The following is a 7,294-nucleotide window of genomic DNA, read 5'->3' on the forward strand; positions in this document are numbered from 1 at the left end:
CATCTGCATCTCAGAAATTCCAACCAGTATAAAATAACTTTAAAGCAACCATTATAACTATAGTCAAGGACTGAAAATATGCTTCAAATAAATGAATAAATAGGAAATTTCAACAGATAAATAGAAACTACAGAAAAGAATCAAATGAACATGCTAGAATTTTAAAATTCAATATCTGGATTTTTTAAAGTTCACTGGATAGGCTTAACAAGAGACAAGAGGTGACAGAGAGTCAACAAACTTGAAGATAGGTCAATAGAAGTATCCTACCTGTCCTCACTTCAGCAGTACATATACTAAAATTGGAATGATGCAGAGAAGATTAGCATGGCCCTGCACAAGGATGATATGCAAATTCATGAAGCATTATAAAATAATTTTTAAATTTTTTCAAAAAGAAATATCCTAGCTGAAGAATAGAAAAATAAAAAATGGTGAAATTTCAATGACCTATGGAGCAATATCAAAAGTTTTAACTTTGTATCATTGGAGTCCTTGAAGGTAAGAAAAGATTAGGACAAGAAAGTTTTGTAGGCTGGGCCCAGTGGCTCACGCCTATATTCCCAGCACTTTGGGAGGCCAAGGCGGGTAGATCACCTGAGGTCAGGAGTTCGAGACCAGTCTGACCAACATGGTGAAATGCCATCTCTACTAAAAATATAAAAAATTAGCCAAGCATGGTGGTGCTTGCCTGTAATCCCAATCTCAGCTACTTGGGAGGCTGAGGCAGGAGAATCTCTTGAACCCAGGAGGCGGAAGTTGCAGTGAGCCAAGATCATACTCCTGCACTTCAACTTGGGCAAAAAGAGTGAAATTCCATCTCAAAAAAAAAAAAAAAAGTTTTGTGAAGAAATAATGGTCAAATTTTTAGTGCAAGGTATAAATTTATAGATTCAAGAAATTCAACAAACCCCAAGCAGGAAAAAATACAAAGAAAACCACATATAAACACATCAGACCAAACTGCTGAAAACCAAAGATAAAGAAAAGATCATGATATCAGCCAGAGAAAATTTACACAATACATAATGGGGAACAATGATTTGAATGACTTCTGACTTCACATCAGAAATAATAGAGAACAAAAGACAACAGAAAAACAACTTAAAGCCCAGGCAACATGGTGAAACCCCGCTTCTACAGAAAAAACACAAAAATTAGCCAGCATGGGTGGTGCACACCTGTAGTCCCAGCTATTTGGGAGGTGAGGCAGTAGGATCACTTGAGCTCAGGAAGTTGAGGCTGCAGTGAGCCATGATCACACCACTGCACCCAGCCTGGGTGACAAAGTGAAACCCTATATCCAAAAAGAAAAGAAAAGAAAAACAAATTGTCAACCCAGAATTCTATAGCCACGAAAATATACCTGAAGATGAATGTGTTGCTATGCAACCATTACTACAACCTAGTGGTTTTTAAATATGCACATTATCTCACAGTTTCTCTACATTAGAAGTCAGAGCCAGGAATCTGTTCTCACCTGGAAGCTGAACTGACAATGAATCGTCTATCTAAGCTCACTCAGGTTAGTGGCAGAATTTATTTCTTTGAGACTGTAAGACTGAGGCCATGCTGAGCAACTAGATGTTGCCTGAAATTTCTTGCCCGGTGGGCTCAGATAAGTTTTTGCAAGCCTCCATGCTCACAGCCAGTAAGTAAAAGAGACTCTAGAGTCAGTTAGCAAGACAGAGTCTTTTATAATGTACCATATCATGGCAGTGGCAACCTATCACTTTTGCCATATTCTATTGTTTAGAAGCAATTCACAAGTCCCACCCACACTCAAGGAGAGGAGATTATACAAGGATGTGAATACCAGAAGGTGGGGATCACTGGGGGTCACTCAAGTTCTGTCCACCATAATGAAGATGAAACAAAAACATTTTCAAATGAATGAAAACTAAGAGACTTCACTCAGCAGACCTGCGCTACAAGAAACACTAAATGAAGTTCATCAAATGAAGGGAAGTGACACAGATGGAAACTCATATATCTTCAAGAAGTAGTGAAATCCCTGGTGTTTTGTGAAAAGGCCACCTATGCAAAGTGACACCCAAATACAGAAGGAGCCAAGAAGCCAAAGAATGAGGCTGACAAATCCAGTTTGTCAGTAGGAACTTATAGGCAGAAGCATAGTCTTGCGTGGCAGCAAGAAAAATAGATTTCTGCACCGTTACTCCCCAGACCCAGGGCTTTTATTATACCATAGGGCAAGAGTGTATGTGCTCTATAGAGACAATTAAAGGCACCCTCCAGAAAGGCAAGAATACTATAGGCATCATAGCCCATAAGTTACTTATACATATACTTATAGGCATCATAGCCCATAAGTTCTGCAATAACATCAAGATAGACCTGTTGCTACACTAGGAATAGTAAGTAAAATAGAAATTTTGCAGGCATTCCCAGAACTGGGGTTAAGCAGAAGTCAACATGGAAGATCAACATCCAAGATGGGGTCATTTTTTTCTCCACATCTGAAAATGTTAAACATGTTGCTGAGTGATATGATTTGGGTCTGTGTCCCTGCCCAAATCTCATGTCAAATTATAATCCTCAATGTTGGAGGAGGGGCCTGTTAGAGGTGATTGGATCATGAGGGCAGACTTCCCCCTTGCTGTTCTCATGATAGTGAATGAGTTCTCATGAGATCTGGTTGTTCAACAGTGTGTAGCACCTGCCCCTTCCTTCTCTTCCCCCTGCTCTAGTCATGTAAGATGTGCCTCCTTCCTCTTCACCTTCCACCATGATTGTCAGTTTCCTGAGGCCTCCCCAGCCATGCTTCCTGTACAGCCTGCAGAACTGTGAGCCAATTAAACCTGTTTTCTTTATAAATTACCCAGTGTCCAGTAGTTCTTTACAGCAGTGTGACAACAGACTAATTTAGTGAATATAAAATATTACATTCTCCTTAATTTCTAAATGCTTCTAACTCTTTGAAACAAAAATTATAACATTGTATTGTGGGAATTTTAATGTATTTATACATAATATGTATGAAAATATAGCATAAAGGTTGGGGGTAAATTGATGTGTATGGTTGTAAGGCTCTTAACTTTTGCGTGAAGTGGGTAAAATATTTAGATCTAAGTAGAATGTAGACTGTAAGTTGAGAATAAATATTGTAATCACTAAACAACCACTTTAAAACACATAAAGAGGTGTAGCTAAAATGCCAATTAACTAATTGAAATGGAGTTCTAACCCATAAGAAGGCAAAAAAAGATGAAGAGAGAAAAAATATATATATATAAAACAAGTAATAAAATGGTAGACCTATATCAAATTATATCCATAATTACATTATCTATAAATGGACTAAACACTTCAACTAAAAAGCAGAGAAGGTAGGATTTAAAAAAATAACAAGGAGAATCTGTATCCCAACTACAAGAGATACACTTTAAATGTTACAATACAGATAGCTGAAAGGAAACAGATGAAAAAAGATACATTATACAGCATCCAATCAGGGAATAAGAAAGCTAGAATAAGGGCTAGGTTAATTTCAAATGGAGTAGATGTTAAGACAGAGATAAAAAGGAACATTTCATGATGGTAAAATGGTCCATTTTCATCAAGAGAACAGAATTGCATCTAACGATAGAGCTTCAAAATGCAAGAAACAAAAATCGACAAAACCTGGACTCCCAATTCCAAAATGGCAGTGCAGAAGCAAGCTGTCTTCACTCCCCATCCCTCACAGAAAACCGAAAACAAATATATAGCACCAAGATTATCACCAGCAATATACCGTAACTCAAATATGAGGATGAGACAGTTCCTGGGACTACAAAGAAGTGAAAAAACTCTAAGCTGACAGTCAGAGGATCATCAGACTTCCACATCCATAATGCTCTGCCCTCCAATCTGCCCAGCATCAAACACATGGAAATCTTCCCCCTGACTCACAGCTTCTACACTGGGAACAGTAAGACTGAGGCGTTCAATCTATTTCCCCACCATCCTGAGTTCTTCGGCAGGAGACCTGCCTCTGCCTCAACTCACGGGAAGCATTGAGAGTGCCTAGAAAGAGAAATGTCCCTGAGGACAGTCAGAGACAAATGGGAAAGGCAGGACTTACTATCCCCAGCCTAGAAAACTCTGCTCTGGACGTTGGCCAAAGGAGATGCCAAATCAGAGTGGCTGTTCATCATCACCACATGGGAGGAGGTTCGTTTCACAGGTTCCCCGTTTGCAAACCCCTAGGAAGCTTCCCACGCTGCCAGGCTATCCATTTTGGAGCCTCCCTCGTTTGGGAACAGGCAGCAATCTGATTTACTACAACTGAGGCAAACTTGAGCTTAAGGCGCCATCTAGTGTCAAAAAGGAGGCAGTGACCTAGAGGGAAAAACAAAAGAAACATAATTAACAGGTAAATTACAAAGACTCTCTAAGCAAACATATCCCCCCCCAAAAAAACAAAACAAGCCAGACAGAGAAGACTGGAATAAATAACTAATCCTTCAATGCAAAGAAACAGACATTCATGCACAAGAAACAACACACACATGCATGGAGCACACATGCAGTCCCAGCTACTCAGGAGCCTGAGCTTGAGCCCAGGAGTTTGAGGCCACCTTGAACTATGAATACGTTACTGCACTCCACCCTGGGTGACAGAACAAGACCCTTGTCTCAAAAAAGAAATCTCTCCTCGCCAGAAAAAAAAAAACCAGGACTGTATGGATTTGCAGCCCGATAATTCTACCAGATGTACAAAGAAGAACTAGTACCAATTCTACTGAAACTACTCCAAAAAACAGAAGGGGGGAACCCTCCATAACTCATTCTACAATGTTATTGTCACCCTGATACCAAAGCCAGGCAAGGACACAACAAAAAAAGGAAAACTACAGATCAATATCCTTGATGGACACAGACACAAAAATCCTTCACAAAATATTAGCAACAAAATTCAACAGCACATCAAAAAGATAATGCACCAAGAGCAAGTGGATTTTATTGCAGGAATGCAAAGATGGTTCAACATATGCAAATCAGTAAATGTGACTGACCACATAAATAGGATTAAAAACAAAAACCAGATTATTATGTCAATAAATACAGAAAAAGCATTTGATAAGAGTCATCAGTCCTCAACAAACTAGGCATAGAAGAAACATACCTCAAAATAATAAAAGCCATATGAAACAAACCCACAGTCAACATTATACTAAATGGGGAAATGTTCCCCCTAAGAACTGAAACGAGACAAGGATGTCTACTTTCACACTCTTATTCAACATCTGGATTTCCTAGCCAGAGCAGGCAAGAGAAATAAGAGGCATCAAAACTGGAAAATAGGAAATCAAATTATCTGTTTGCTGATTATATGATCTTATACCTAGAAAATCTTAAAGACTCCTCCAAGACATTCCTAGATTTGATAAATGAATTCAGTGAAGTTTTAGTATACAAAAGCAACATATAAAAGCCAGTAGTATTTCTATATACCAACAGTGATCAAGCAGATAACCAAATCAAGAAGTCAATCCCATTTACAATAACTACAAAAACAATACTTAGGAATACATTTTACTAAGGAGGTTAAATATCTCTATTTTAAAAACTATAAAACACTGATGAAAGAAATTATAGACGACACAAACAAATAGAAAAATAGCCCATGCTCATGGATTGAAAGAATCAGTATCATTAGAATTACTATACTGCCCAAAGCAATCAACAGACTCAATGCAATTCCTATCAAAATACCAACGTTATTTTTCACAGAATTAGAATAAACAATGTTAACATCCATACAGATCCAAAAAAAGAGTCCAAATAGCCAAAGCAATCCTAAGCAAAAAATAACACTATCTGGCTTTAAATTATACAAGGCTACAGCAACCAAAACAGTATGGTACTGGCATAAAAATAGATACATCAACCAATGGAACAGAAAAGAGAACCCAGAAATAAAGCCACACACTACTGATAACTGATCTTCAACAGAATCAACAAAAACATACACTGAGGGAAGGACACCTTATTCAGAAAATGGTGCTGGAAAAATTAGATAGCCATAAGCAGGAGAATGAAACTGGTCCCATACCTCTCACCATAGACAAAAATTAACCAAGACAGATTAAAGGATTAAATGTAAGACCTGAAACTATAAAAATTCTAGAAGAAAACCTAGGAAAAACTCTTCTGGACATTGGCCTAGGCAAAGAATTTATAACCAAGACCTCAACAGCATATGCAACAAAAACAAAAATAGACAAATGGAATTATATCAAACTAAAAATCTTCTGCACAGCAGAAGAAACAATCAACAGAGGCTGGGCACAGTGGCTCACACCTATAATCCCAGGCCAAGGTGAGTGGATCATGAGGTCAGGAGTTCCAGACCAGCATGGCCAACATAGTGAAACCCCGTCTCTACTAAAAATACAAAACTTAGCCGGGCGTGGTGGTGCATGCCTGTAATCCCAGCTATTCAGGAGGCTGAGGTGGGAGAATCGCTTGAAGCCAGGAGGCAGAGGTCGCAGTGAGCCAAGACCATGCCATTGCACTCCATCCTGGGCAACTGAGAGAGATTCTGTCTCAAATAAAAAATAAAAATAAATAAAAAGTAAAAAGAAGCAACCAACAACCAACAGAACGGCCAAACTAGAAAATGGGAGAAATTATTTGCAAACTATACATCCAACAAAGGACTAATATCCAAAATCTACAGGGACCTCAAATAACTCAACAGCAACAAAATAACCCCATTAAAAAGTGTGTGAAGGATATGAACAGATACTTTTTAAAAGAAGACATACAGGTTGAGCACAGTGGCTCATGTCTGTAATCCCAGCACTTTGGGAGGCCAAGGTGGGAAGATCACTTGAGTCCAGGAGTTCAAGACCAGCCTGAGAAACATAGCAAGACCTCATCTCTACCCAAAAAAAAAAAAAATTAAGTTAGCCAGGTATGGTGGTGCATGCCTGTAGTCACAGCTACTCAGGAGGCTGAAGTGAGAGGATGGCTTGAGCCCAGAAGGTTGCAGTGAGCTACAATCATACCACTGTACTCCAGCCTGTGGCAACAGAGCAAGACTTTATCTCAAAAATTTTTTTAAAAAATTAAAAAAGAAGACATGCAAATGGCCAACGAACATACTTTAAAACACTCAACATTAGGCCAGTGGAGTGACTCATGCCTGTAATCCCAGCACTCTGGGAGGCCAAGGCAGGTGGATTACTTGAGCTCAAGAGTTGGAGACCAGCCTGAGCAACATGTTGAAATCCCATCTGTACAAAAAAATACAAAAATGAGCCGGGGAAGGTGGCACGTCCCTGTA

At 38.9% G+C, this 7,294-nt stretch overlaps 1 non-coding gene across 1 annotated transcript; it reads left to right on the top strand.

The window, feature by feature from the left end:
- Nucleotides 1-272: 272 nt before the first annotated feature.
- On the top strand, nt 273-378 carry LOC115892987. The gene has a single exon (XR_004052952.1). It is a non-coding gene; the product is annotated as a U6 spliceosomal RNA (small nuclear RNA).
- The last annotated feature ends 6,916 nt before the right edge of the window (nt 379-7,294 follow it).

The sequence above is a fragment of the Rhinopithecus roxellana genome, chromosome 13, assembly GCF_007565055.1.
Source record: "Rhinopithecus roxellana isolate Shanxi Qingling chromosome 13, ASM756505v1, whole genome shotgun sequence".
Classification (NCBI taxonomy): Eukaryota; Metazoa; Chordata; class Mammalia; order Primates; family Cercopithecidae; genus Rhinopithecus; species Rhinopithecus roxellana.